The following is a 13,251-nucleotide window of genomic DNA, read 5'->3' on the forward strand; positions in this document are numbered from 1 at the left end:
GCTGGAGCCAGACCTGCCTCTAGGCCTGCCTGCCCCGGAACCCCACTCACTTTCCCCTGCACCTCAGCAGCATGCCTTGGGTGTTGTTGAGAGACAGCCCAGCTCCTGAGCCCTCACCAGCAAGCCAGGCTCCCCTCCACACCCTCACCCTCTTCCTCGGGGAGCAGGGGCAAGTGGGCGATGCACTGCTCAAGGAACAAAACAAGGTCCTGAAAGCCCCTGGTCCTGAGGACTGGGTCCTTGGGCCCAGCCTTGAGACTTGAGGGGGGCACCTGGGCAGATGGGGTGGGAAACAGATGAGAAGATATATTGGCATGTCTTAGCTTGCACTGCCATCACAAAATCCTGAGAGTGAGAGGCTTATAGCAGACATTTATCTCTCACAGCTCTGGAGGCTGGAAGTCCAAGACCAAGGTGTTGGCAGATTCAGAATCTGGTGAGGGCTCCTTTCCCAGCTTGCACATGGCTGCCTTCTCGCTGTGTCCTCACATGGCCTCTGTGGAGAAAGGAAGAGATCTCATTCCCTCTTCCTCTTCTGATAAAGGCACCAATCCTATTGGTTGAGGATCCCACCCTTATGACCCCATTAACCTTAATTACTTCCTAAGGCCCTCTCTCCAAATCCAGGCACACTGGGTGTGTTAGGGCTGCAATGTATGACTTTTGGAGGGACACGATTCAGTCCATAGCAGGGGGGTTACTCTAGGAGAAGGGACACTCTAGTTTAATCTTGATCCCTCGGGGCTTGCAAGGGGGAAGGGGGAAGGGAGATCTATCCGAACGTGCCTCTGAGCCACACTCCCTCGGTAAGCCCTGGGTCATAGCATCTGCTTCAGGGGCCTTCATGAACACTGGTGGACCTCAGGGAGAGGTACGGTGGCCTCATCATCCAATTTCCCCACCTCTGATCCATACTGACCCGAGGCAGGATCCAGCGATCCCAGCGAGTCTCGCTATTGGCGTCACCAGCAAGTTCTCTGTTTCCTCTGATTTGAGCTTCTGGGGTCAGGGGGAGGGTGGGCAGCCAGACGTGCTGCATCCAGCCTAAGGGAGCATGGCCCACTCCATTCCCAGCCGCCACACTTCTCCCTTCTGTAGTTACAATAACACAGAGGACCAGAGTCAAAAGAGGACCTAGAGACAAGTGGGCCTTCACTTCCTCAAGCATTCAGGAGCAGGGGTCTGTGAGCTAGAACCAGGTTTATTGGAAAGAACCTCCTCAGTAGGATACACACTCAAGTTCATCAAAGGACTACAAATAATTGTTTTTTAAAATAGGACTTTTTCCAAAGCCTGTGTGGGCCCAGCGCAGTGATATTGAATCCGGTTTTTTGACCTGGCTGTCACTGATGCTAATACATGTTCTTGGTCACTTCCTTTCTCCAGGTGTAAGTGTTCTCGTCTCTAAGACATGGGGATAATCTCATTGGAAATAGCATATGTACAACTGCTTCAAAAACAGTAAGGTCATAAAACGAAGTCAGATATGATTATTTTTTAAAAGATTTTATTTATTTATTTTGAGAGAGAGAGAGTGAGACAGAGAGAGAGAGAGCACAAGCAGGGGGAGTGGGAGAGGGAGAAGCAGACTCCCCGCTGAGCAGGAAGCCTGATGCGGGGCTCGATCCCAGGACCCTGAGATCATGACCTGAGCCGAAGGCAGATGCTTCACCGACTGAGCCACCCAGGTGCCCTAAGTCAGTTATTATTAAGAATAATGAGACTCATTCCTGACTTAAAGTGTTTACAGCCACGGTATGGAAGACAAATTGTATATACAGCAGGCCACCTGTTATGTGTTGAATTGTTCCCCCATAAAGATGTTGAAGTCCTAATCTCTGGTACCTGTGAAGATGACCCTATTTGGAAACAGTGTCTTTGCACATGATCAAGGTCATTAGAATGGGCTCTAATCCAATATGACTGGTGTCCTTATGCAAAGGGGAAATTTGGGCACAGAGGCAGACACACACAGAGGAAAGATGAAGGAAGACATAGGGAGAATACAGCCATCTATAAGCCAAGAAGCACCTGACAGAAATCAGGGGTCGAAACCTGAACAGATTCCCCCTCAGGTCCCTCAGAAGGAACCAAACTTGCTGACACGTTGATCTTGGACTTCCCAGCCTCCAGAACTCTGAGACAATAAATGTCTTGGTTTGAGCCAGCCTGCCTGTGGTACTTTGTTACGGCGGCCCCAGGAAACTAACAGAACACCCTACCCTGAATTTGCTTTTTGTTTTGCTCTAGGTTATTAAATTCAAGAGTACTTACTGAGTAACTACTACATGCCCTGCAAGAACAAAAGGAAGAGATCAGGTTGTATCTCACCTGAGGGAGACACTCCTCCTTTAGAAGTTCAGGGAAGGGAGAAGCGCCCAAGAGCTGAGATGTCAGAGGGCTAGGTGAAATTGGAACTGAGCCCTCCCTGAGGGATAGGTAGGTTCCAGATGGGTGGGAGAGGACTGCGCAGGCAAAGGCCCCGAGGTCCACTGGTAGGCGGGGTCCAGGACTGCCTCAGTCCGCCTCTGTACTCTCCCTGAGCTTCCTTACCCTCCACCAGCCTCACCCTGGGTCTCCCGTACTTTCCCCTTCTCCTCATCTTTCAAAGCCCAGTGACACTGTCATCTGCTCTGTGAGCCGTTCCTCTCCCCACAAGCTGATTTTGCAGGGGGTCACAGCTAGCTAGAGCTCAGTCCTCGATGACGGTGATTATCATGCTCTATGTGGATGTCTATCTGTTGTCCTGTGACTGAGCTGGGGAGACCTGTGCTCTGAATCCGTGGCAGAGACATCGTGGCGTGCTCACCAACACGACGGTTTTCCCCCGGGCCCAGAGGAAGGGGGTAATTCCTGGACCCCTTGCAGCCAGGTAGCACCACGTGACTAATTCTGGTCCCTAAATATGGACCCATGTGATGTGTGCCTCCTCCAGGCCTGGCTCCCAATGACCCCTTCCCCCCCTCTTTGACCCCCCCTCCTCCCCCAGCACTGTCTCCTCCCTTGTTGCTGGCTGGAAGTCAAGGGGCCAGCGATGTCCTGGGAAGCCCTGAAGGAAGAATCTCGAGATGGAAGAGGCTGGAGTTCCTGAGCGTCTGTGAGGAGTCTTCCCTGTGCCCTCCGACCTAGCACCGGACCGCAGCCTGAGTGAGAGGTGGGTCTCATGTGTGACCACAGCAGAACATAACCTACGCCAGTTAACCCAGTATCTGCAGTCACCCAGGCCGAGGGGCCTGGGCTTGACACGTGGCTGGGGGCTTGTCCCCTGTAACCCCACCCTCTGTGCAGACAGACGACAGGGAAGCTGCTCAGTGACCCTGGCCCCTGGTCTGCTGAGAAGGAAAGATGCTGGCCTGGGTACCAGAGCCGCTCCGTGTGACATCACCTCAGCCCCATACCGCTGACGCTCACAGTCATTGTTGCATTTAATCCCCACAGCAGGGCTGCCTAGGAGACTAACTCCCTCCGGGGTTGGTTTTGCCATTTGCTTGCTGAGAGAGGGGTCTGGGCTCTCAGACCACCTGGCCTGCCAGCCCAGCTATTCCCCTGCCAAGCCGCCCACCAGCATTCCTCTCAGCAGCCTCCTGTGTGGTGGGAGTTCACTCCTGGTGTTTTTGTGGAGGAGGATTTGCAGGAAGATTTGAGTTTTCCCCTAGAGACGCCAGAAAGACAGTCTGTCTCAGGCTAACGCTATCGCCCAGCTCCACAATCAGGGCTGTTTCTGTGGTTACCTTTCTTCGGGGATGTTTGGGGTGGGTGGTGGTGGTAGTGGTGGGTGTGTGTATATATTTGCTTTTTCCCGGGCCCAGATTTTCAGGAGCTACTGGGGTGAGGGGCTCTGGGAAGCACAGTCCCTTTTTCCTTCCCTCTCAGGCAGGTGCGTTCGGAGGGGGACAGAGGAAGTCTATGGGAAACACAGGTTTGTCTCTCCCTGACTCCCAGGCCGCCTGTCCCTGGGACCGAGATGTCCACCAAGTCCCTTCCTCAGCAGAGACTAAAGACCCACAGCATGTCAGGGAGGGAGGGGCCCGAAGCAGCCTGCCCCTCCTCCCGTCCATCTTATAGGTGGGGAAACCAAGCCCGCGGGAGTCTCAGGGACTTGCCCCAATCGCCCAGAACTGGCAAAGGCAACCAGAACTGGAACTCAGGTGTCCTTCCTCCCGGTCCTCGGCTCCTTCCCAGAAGGAGGCGCGGGAAGGCCTGTGGTATCTGCTCAGGGGGCTGGCGGTGAGGGTGCCAGAGGGCCCTGGGAGACGGCCTGGGGCGACTCCGGCCTCTTCCCTTTCTGGGCCACCTGGGCCTCACTTCCTGCAGAGGATTGGGGAGGCGGGGGAGTGGGCACGGAGCTGGCCCCTCCCTGTGCCGCCTCCCCGCCTCTCCCACACCCGCAGGCCAGAGGCCAAGGGTTAGGGAGGCGGAACCGGTGCTCGGCTTCGCTCCTGCGCCGAAATCCACCCGGGACTGGGACCGGGTCAGGGCCTAGACTGGGCGGAGAGTGCGCTACGGAGCAAGTGAGGGGCCCGGCTTGGAAGGCTCGGAGGCCCGGCACCGAAGGGCCAGCAAGGGGCGTGGCTAGGGACAGGGGCGCGACCCAAGCAGGGTAGGTGGGCGGGGCTAAGTGTGAGGGCGTGGCCCTGCGGGGGCGGGTCCGCAGGAAACTTGAGCGCCAGCCCCGGCCGCACGCCCCGCCCCCGGCCCCCGCCTCCGGGTCCCGCCTTCGAGTCCCTTCCTTCCCGGCGCTGGCAGGCGGGCCGCGGCGACTGCAGGCGGCGGACGGGCGGACCGGTGGACGGGCGGGCGCCTCCAGCTCGCTCCCTCCCTCGCTGCCGGCTTCCTTTTGTTTTTCTGGGAGGCGATGAGCGCAGGGCCGGCGCGGAGGCTGCGGGCGCACGGAGGCCCGCGCTCCTAGCCACCCTTCCCGGCCTCGGCGCGCTAGTCCCGGGCAGCGGCCCGCTCCCGCCCCAGCGCCAGCCGCGCCGAACTTGGGCTCGGGAAGCCGGCGGACCGCGTCCTGCGCCGGAGCAGGTAGGGCAACCGGGGGGCTGCTGTCTGCGGAGAGTGCGGGCGTGTGCACCGGTGTGAGCTGCGACCGGGCTCTCTGCGTGTGTGTGTGTGTGTGCGCGCGCGCGTGTGTGTGTGTTGGGGGTGCCTGTGTTTGCGTGGTGGAGTTGTGGGTGACCGAGGACGATGGTGTGTCCCTGGAATGGCGTGTCCTCGTGGGGATCCGTGTGTACAGTGGGTGTGCACATTTTGGGGTTGCGTTTGTGGAATTGTGTGTCCGGGCGCAGTTGCTGGTGGGGACGAGTGGCGGGGCGGGTGGCGGGTGGGCGTGGGCGGTCCAGCCCTGTGTGCGGAGCCCTCTGTCTCCCGCCGGCCGGCGCAGTGCGGAGCTCCAGGGGCTCCGGGGACAGCTGGGATCCAAAGGAGCTAGCGCGGGCCTCTGGGGCAGCCTGGGCTAGCCCCGCTGGGGGGCAGGTCCGCGAGGCCCACGTGGGTGGCAGGTGTGCTCCCTCCAGGGTTGGGGGCTGGCGCGGCGGCCATCTGCTCCCTTCTTACTAGGCCGAGGGGCGACGGACAGAGCCCTGCTCCGGAGTTAGGAGCCCTGGCCTCGCCGTGACCCGCACTGCGACCTGGGCCAGACACGCCACCTTCTCTGGTTGAGCTTTGCTTCTCTATCAAATGGGGACAGTTCCTCCCTAGGGGTCTGCCGTGACATTTAAAATGAGAACGCACTAAGGATAGCTCTTGGCCTCGTGCTTGGCACATAGTAGGTGCTAAGTTAATTGAATTAGTGTCAATTAGTGTCTCTCATTTTTTAATCCTTTTTTTCCCTTTGTCGTGGTGGGGCTATTACATCCCCTGCCTCCCCCCACCCCCCCGCGCGTGTTTTGTGCCTCTCTCACGGCCCTAACTTAACTGCGAAGCACCGAGATTCGAGAAAGTTTAGGCTGCCGGGTGCGCTGCCTGCTCGCCGCACCCCCCGGGCGGCGCCGCCGCGAGTGTGCAGGAGCGCGCAGCGCCCAGCCGCGAAGGCTCCCGCGCCCGAGCTGGGGGTCCCTCTCCTGGCCAACTGCGGCGGCTGCTGGAGTCGGGAGCCTTTTTGTTCAACAAGTGCCTAGTCCCCGGGGCTTGAGGCTTGCAGAGTCTGACAGCCAGGGCGTGAAGGTGGCGCTCCCCGCAGAGACGGACCTCGGGCTCCCAGGGCATCCCGGCCGGGCCTGGTCAAGCTGAAGGCCATCTCCTTTACTCCCGGACAACACCGAGTCCCCCTAGAGGAGGGTGTTTGCCAGGACCGCAAGTGCTGCCTTGGGCCTCGGCGTTGGACGCCCTCCGACCCCTCCCCCCAGCCATGCAACCGCGTCTCTCTTGGATCAGCCTTACGCAGGCCAAGGGCGCGTGGGATCCTTCCTCCTAGTCCTGCCCCTTAATTTTTAAAATATTTAGTTTGAAGCCTACTACTACGTAACATTGAACTGCAGTGAACGTGCACACTCTCCAACCACAATTCACTCTCAGGGAGAGTCCTGCCAACCGCAGCATAGCGCTTGCTAGACCCGGCAGGGCCAGCTGGCCCCGGCTGCCCTGCTGCCTTCTGCCAGAGCTGGGGATTCCTTCCCTCCATCGCTGTGGTTTCTTTCTTCCTCTCAGGACCCTTCCCAGTCGGAAAAACAAATAACCTTTCACGAAGGGAGCAGCCGACCTCATGGTGCATGACGCTCTCAAAATGGAGCATCCGCATGGAATGGGCTCGGGGGCCATGGGGATCATCAGCTGGGCTGTGAGTAGGTATGGGATGTGTTTCCCGGGATCACCTGCTCCCGGTGGGTGTGCTCAGGGAAGCTGGAATCCTTTGCAGGCTTTTATGAAACGGGAGCAGAAAGCTCTTGCTTGGTCTGTCTTCTGCCAGCCCCGAATGCTGAGGTCTCAGTGGTGATGGCAGGCCAGGGGACTTGGATGAGCTAAGTTTTCATCTGATTTGGTGTCAGGGGCACACTTAGAATGCAACCTGCTTTTTCTGTTGCATAAAATGATTTTATATCCTGGAGGAGAAAAGGGCTTTTCATCTCAATCCTACTCTCTTCCCCATAATCAGATTGAATAATACTGAAGAAAAAAAAAAAAAATCAGGCTGGCTTTCTCAGCTCAGAAGACAGACCAAAAGCTGGGCTGTTTGTTGTTGGGGTGGCTGTTTTGTATTTTGCTGCTTAAAACCAGCCCTTTGTCTCAAGCAAACCAGTGTTTCGGCCCTAGATCTATTTCTGTTTCACTTTTGAGAGCACCTGTAATTACTGAGCTCTTGAGGCTTTATTGGATAATGTGCTGGAGGGAAGGCCCAGGGGCTCTGCCTCTCACTTGCCGTGGGATGTGGTGCGTTTTTAGCCTTGCTGCTCCCTTTGGGTTCCACTTGGATGCTTTTTGTAAGGTGAAAAATAGACGTCAACGTGCGATGATAATTTGGGGCACCTGGCATTGGGAATCAGATGCCTGGAAGCACAGACTTATGGAGAAACAATAGGTCAAACCGCCAGAAGAACAGAGATTTGCCCAAACCCTAGCCGGTGGTCCATTCATTTCCAATAAGCCCTCTAGAGGGAAACTAAGAGATATAAAGGAGCTTGGACTAATTCCTTCAGAATTTTATCTTAATGCCCCTTTTTGGCCACTGGGCTGTGCAGAATTAGAAATACAAGCTGTTGAGTGACAAGGAGTGGACTCGCCTTCACGCACAGTCCCCATCCGGGGCCTCCTCCTTACTGAGCTCTCTCTCTCTACCTGGGGCTGCTCTGGAGTTTGATCTGGTAAAGCAGTAGTGCTTTCCAGGGGCCTCAGACCCACTGCCTTTGGGGCTCCATGTGCACAGTTCCAAGGGTTGCCTTTTCCCATAAAAATACCCTATTAAGCAGTCTGTCTCCCCCTTATGCCTGTGGTCCTTTCCCCCAGCTTGTCCTGGGCCCTTGTATAGCCAGCCACTCATAAGTGGTAAAGTGCCTAGGTCACTTAGGGACTAGTGTTAATCCTGGAGACTACTAAGGAGCCCCAGAGTTATTTGGCAACACAGAGTAAGCTATTTTGCAGCTGAAATTTTATCTAGATCAGGATCAGGTTTGTGTTAGAATTTAGCATGCCAGCAAGCCCTAAACCAAGCTTGTTTGTTATGGGATAATGCTTCCAATTTGTGAGTTGCCAGCCCGGGCTTGATGGGGGATTATGAGTATTTTGCTAGTTTGTCAGATGTCATTGTGTTTGTGGAAGGAGGGCAGTTATAAACCTTAATCGCGCTCTCTCTACTGTGGGATTCACCATTCTCCCACGGTCTCATTGGGTTTCTTTGGTGTTTTCATGCCCACACGTAAGGCTGTGCATCTCATGTGGCTCTTGTCCTCTTCCCTTTGGGTTGAGTTTCTAATCAGGGAATGACAGGTAATGGTATATGGAGATGGCAAAGCAGGCTTAGGTAGGGGCTGTCTCGGTGACTCTTGCACCATGGGGAAAAATATTTCTTTCAAATCACTTTCCACCAAAAAAAAAAAAAAGGGGTTGGAATCTAGTGGCGTGAGTTTTAATGTAACTTCCGTTAATCAATACGGTTTGACAGGTGAACATTTCTTAGGCACTGATGAGCAAGGTGCAAGTCTAAAGACATTTTTTTTTTTTATCATCAGGAAAGCACAGTAAATCCTTTAAGAGAGCCCTGCCTTGGCCATGTCCTTTCAAGTATAATTGAATTTCAGAGGCAAAGCTTCATATCTCTGCATTTATGAGGCATGACTAACTAAAGACACTTTCGGAGAGATCCCAGGCTCCTCCTGTTGCAGCCCTCCCCTGCTGGCTGCAGGTGCACAGAGATGTCTTCTTGGGGCTCTTTGCATTTACCTTTTTTTTTTTTAAAGATTTTACTTATTTATTTGAGAGAGTGAGAGTGCGCATGAGCGGGGGTGAGGAGCAGAGGGAGAGGGAGAAGCAGGCTTCCCGCTGAGCAGGGAGCCCAATATGGGGCTCGATCCCAGGACCCCGAGATCACGACCTGAGCCGAAAGCAGAAGCTTAACCGACTGAGCCACCCAGGCGCCCCTTCATTTACCTTTATAAGCCAAGCGCGCCCCCACACCTGCTAATCCAGCAGCTGTGTTTTCCGGATATCTGTTGCTTTTCAGCTCTTGAGGTGCGGCTCAGGTTGGCAGCAAGCCAGGAGATGGGTCGGGGTGCTGGCGTCAGTCCCACCTGCCTCACTCGACGGGAAGTTTCTGAGGAGCGAGTGATGGGTTTGTGACTCTTGGCTAAGAAACACTCAGGATAGTTCAATTTGTACTCCGTGGATAAAGCTGCCATGATTCTGCAGACAGGAAGAAGGCTTTGGGGGGGTGCGCGGTTCTCGTGGAAGTCTCCCTCGATTGCCTCAGTATCTGCCTCAAATCTTCCCCGAGCCTCTTTTGGCCAGGGAGGTCCCTTAGTCAAGCACAGTCTAAGGGCTCTCCTTTCACCTGGGCTCACGTCTGTGCATTGGCAGGTGAGCAAACCTGAGCTCTCCCCATGCTCAGACCCAGCATGCAGGCTCCACGCTGCTCCACATCAAAGCAGAGCCCAGAACTTCCTTCCACCCCCAAGCGGGTCCCTCTACCTGTTGTAATGAATGCCTCTCGCCTACTCGTTCATTCCAGCTAGAAACCTCAGGAGTGTTTCTGGGCTCTTTCCCTTTCTTTGTCTGTCCGGAAATCCGGAATCGGTCAGTCCTCTGTTGCCCTAGCCCCTCCTCTCCGACCACCCCAAGGCTCCTGTTCCCACACAGCAGAGCTTTCTCATCCCTTATCCTGGAGCCCCGCTTCCACTTGAGTCATTGCTGTCGTCAGGTTACTATGGAAAACAGATTTTGTCCTCTCACTCTGCACTCTGGCCCCCCAGCCACCCCCGGCCCCAAGTTCATGTTCTTGCCCAGTAAGTGTTCTTCTGAACACCTGCTGGGCGCCTTGCTCCAAGCAGGACTCTGAAAGCCCGACACAGGCTTCCTCCCTGCCGGAGCCCAGCTTGGGCTGGGGACTGGGGAGACCCTCAGAGGAGCCCTCAGAGCTTGACAAGTGCTCCAGGGAAGCTCCTCCCCCTGGGCTAGGGCGGGCAGGGAACTAACCTTCTCTGGGAACTAACCTTCTCAGCTGTGCTGGGAGGGGTGCAGGTGTCTGGGGGGAGGTGGGACTAGGAGGGTCAGGGTAGCCGGGTTGCCACAGCACCTGCCTTTCTTCTTTCCCATCCAGACTTCTTTATCTGCTAAACTCCTACTCATCCTTGGAAAAAAAATCTTTTTAACTAACAGCTTTATTGAGATATTATTTATATACCGTGGAGTGTACCCATTTCAAATGCACAATCCAGTACTTTTCAGTGAATTTACAGAATTGTGCAACTGTCACCACAATCCAATTTTAGAACCTTTGCATCACCCCAGAAAGCTCCCTCCGACCCATTTATTGTCACTCTTTGTCCCCGCCCCCACCCCAAGGCAACCACTAATGGGCTTTCTGTCTCTAGATTTGCCTTTTCTTCCCGACTCTCATTTGTAGATTTGGCTCCAGGGCCTCCTCCTTGAGGCTTTCCTGGAGTTTTCCAGTGAGAATTGATTGCTCCCTCAGGCTGATCAAAGAGGCTGGGTGCTTGCCTGCCCGAGGGCTGGCCAGCTCTTTGACGCAGTGACTGCATCCTTCTGGCCCCCATCCCTCCCCTAGCGCAGCGCTGGGCGCCTGGGGTACCTATAGGGCCTGTTGGCTGCGCTCAGTGAAGTTGCTTCCCCCCATTTCTCTCATCAGTCAGCTCCTGAGTATCCAGCAGGGGGTTCGAATTTAAAGTACAGAGTGAGGCAGAAGGGGTCAAACTAATTTTTTAAACGAAAAAATCCAGGATGCCCAGAGCACACCAACTCAGCCAAGCCGTGGGCAAGAAGTAGAAGAACCTTATAAGAAATAAGCCAGGGTTCGTTCTCTCCTACCCGTTTGGTAGTCGGGATCTGCCCTTCTGGGGCTTTTCTCAGAGTAATGTTCAGTTTTTCTTGTATGGCCTCCGAGCCATGGAAATTCCTTGTAGGGCACGGGCGGAATATGGCGCGTCTTCATTTGCCCCAGTACTTGGCCCACAGCTGACCATGTAGGAGTGACGTAAGTGTGCGTGGGAGCAGAGAGGTCTACTGGGAGGTAGACAGACAGAGGCCCCGGGAGGGGAGTGCACTTGCCTGGCCTGTGCATTTCAGAACTTCCCTTCTTGGGTTATTTTTGTTCTTCAAGGAAAAGCAGAGGAGGAGACCCCATTTTACAGATTGCAAATTGAGTCACAGAAATTGTATACGCAGCATAGGCAGGTAGATCCGGGTCTGACCACCAGGTCACAAGTGGTCTCTCTCCACTGTCTGTTCACTAATAAAATTAAAAAAAAAACCCAAGAACAACAAAAAAGAAACACTCCTGTAGAGGTAGAAAACAAAACCAAACAGAAAACACAAATGGTCTCTGTCTCCCACCGAGGCGGAGAACTTTCTTGGTCGACAGCAAGAGTGTCTTGTTTCTTTCGGAAGATCGCAGATGTTGGGGTCCAGCAGACCTGGGTTTGAGGCGGGCTCTGCTCTGTCATTTATTAGCTGGGTGACACTTTCTGAGCCCGAGTTTGCTCACGTCTATGAAGGGGTTCCGGGGCCACGTTGGACTATCACATGGAACGTGGACCTAGAGCCGTGGAGTCTTGGGCTGGTCACATGTCTGTGCTAAGTGGTGGCCGTTGTTGCTATTTAAACGTTCTTGGGTGGTGTGCCTCCTCTGCCGCTAAGGATTTCTTTTCATATTCAGGTTTATTAGGCATCTTTTGACCCACCCTGTAGTAGCGAAGCATTTGATGTGAGAGCCTGTGAATGTGTGTGAAGGCTCCTAGAGGGGAGCTGGTGGGGGCCATGACTTGGAGGTTAGGGAGCTGCCATTTTGGATTGCCCAGCTCATGTCTTCTCAGAAGCCTCTGTGAGGGTCGCTGACACAGCCGTGGTGACAAAGAGATCTAGGTTAGGTCATTCCTCAGATCTAGGTAGGTTATTTCTCAGACTCAGTGAGGCCCTGACCTCTTGAACCCCTGTCTCCCAGGGGGCCCGGAAGCCTTTATGGAGTTGGCTTGTGTGCTAATGGGCCCGGGGACTCTGGGGAACGCCGGCAGGATTACGATTCTCTGCAGCGGTGTGTACGGATCATAGCACTGTTTTCCCCCTCCAGCAGCAAAATGCTCAAGTCTCTGCTTCCTTCCTGTGCATTTAACAGACATTTCCAGAAAGCAGAATTGACGACAGCTCCCCACCCTTCCCTGTCACTCCCATCCTTTCTCTTTGCTGTGCTACAATCCATTTTTGGAGGGAAGTGAGAACCTCTCAAAATCAATCACCTGGGTTTAAAAATGAATCATTTCCAACATCGTACAATTTTCTGTATTTACATGTGGGGCTGGAGAGTCACTCCTGCCAGAATGAGCGTGGGATGTCTAGAAAAGCCTATGCCCCAACCGTGGGCCCAAGGCAGGGCTGTGGGTGGGCAGGAGTGGTCGTGTGCGCTCTCTCTCTCTCTCTCAGCCCTCTCCAAAGCGTGGGGCGGCAGTGGCAGGAATAAGGCTTTATTAAAAATCCTCAGTCATGCAGTGCCAATCCCATGCTTGGTGACGCAGCCTGGACAGTCTGGCTCAGCTTCCAAGGGTGGGAGACAAAATATGGTGGTTGCTTTGCCTTCTTTGGGTGTCTTTCGTTTCAGTAAGTGAAGGTACGAAGAGGCCTCGGACAGATGTCGAGGCTTGGCCTTCTTTCATGCTGGACCTTTGGCACTTATGATCCATTCTTATTCTCTGGGGAGTGTTTGTCCCTCTTCTTTCTCTCTGAAGATGGGATAAAGAATTGCTGCTTTTATTAGCATATGTTCTTGGTGATACGCTATGACCTGCCCTCAAAACAAAATGGCCTGGCTGATTGTTTTCAGAGCTAGCTATAAAGTGAAAGCTTATGCATTTGGGAATGATTTTAGCTATCATTGGAGGAGGTAGGGGGAGGGGAGTTATAGCATGGGTGAGGAATTCCAGGTCTTCTCGGCCAGGCCACCGCAGGCAGCGTGAAGATCTCACTGCGGCCCATTGCTCCTTTCCCCTGTGCTTTGTCCTGGGCCACATGCTGGCTTCCCACATTATCATTCTGACCATCACTGTCCCCGTCATCACCACCTTCACTGTCATCACCACCATCCTCCCCATCATC

The 13,251-nt window shown here is 54.5% G+C and overlaps 1 protein-coding gene across 2 annotated transcripts in view; it reads left to right on the forward strand.

The window, feature by feature from the left end:
* The first annotated feature begins 4,719 nt into the window (after window positions 1–4,719).
* The window catches only part of HPCAL1 (hippocalcin like 1), a 108,960-nt gene continuing 100,428 nt past the window's right edge, over window positions 4,720–13,251 (forward strand). For both annotated transcript variants that reach the window (XM_021697376.1, XM_021697377.1), the window contains exon 1: window positions 4,720–5,025. The gene's annotated coding sequence lies outside the window, so the exon portion shown is untranslated. The remainder of the gene's footprint in view (window positions 5,026–13,251) is intronic.

This window comes from Neomonachus schauinslandi, chromosome 10 (assembly GCF_002201575.2).
Source record: "Neomonachus schauinslandi chromosome 10, ASM220157v2, whole genome shotgun sequence".
NCBI classification, from domain to species: domain Eukaryota; kingdom Metazoa; phylum Chordata; class Mammalia; order Carnivora; family Phocidae; genus Neomonachus; species Neomonachus schauinslandi.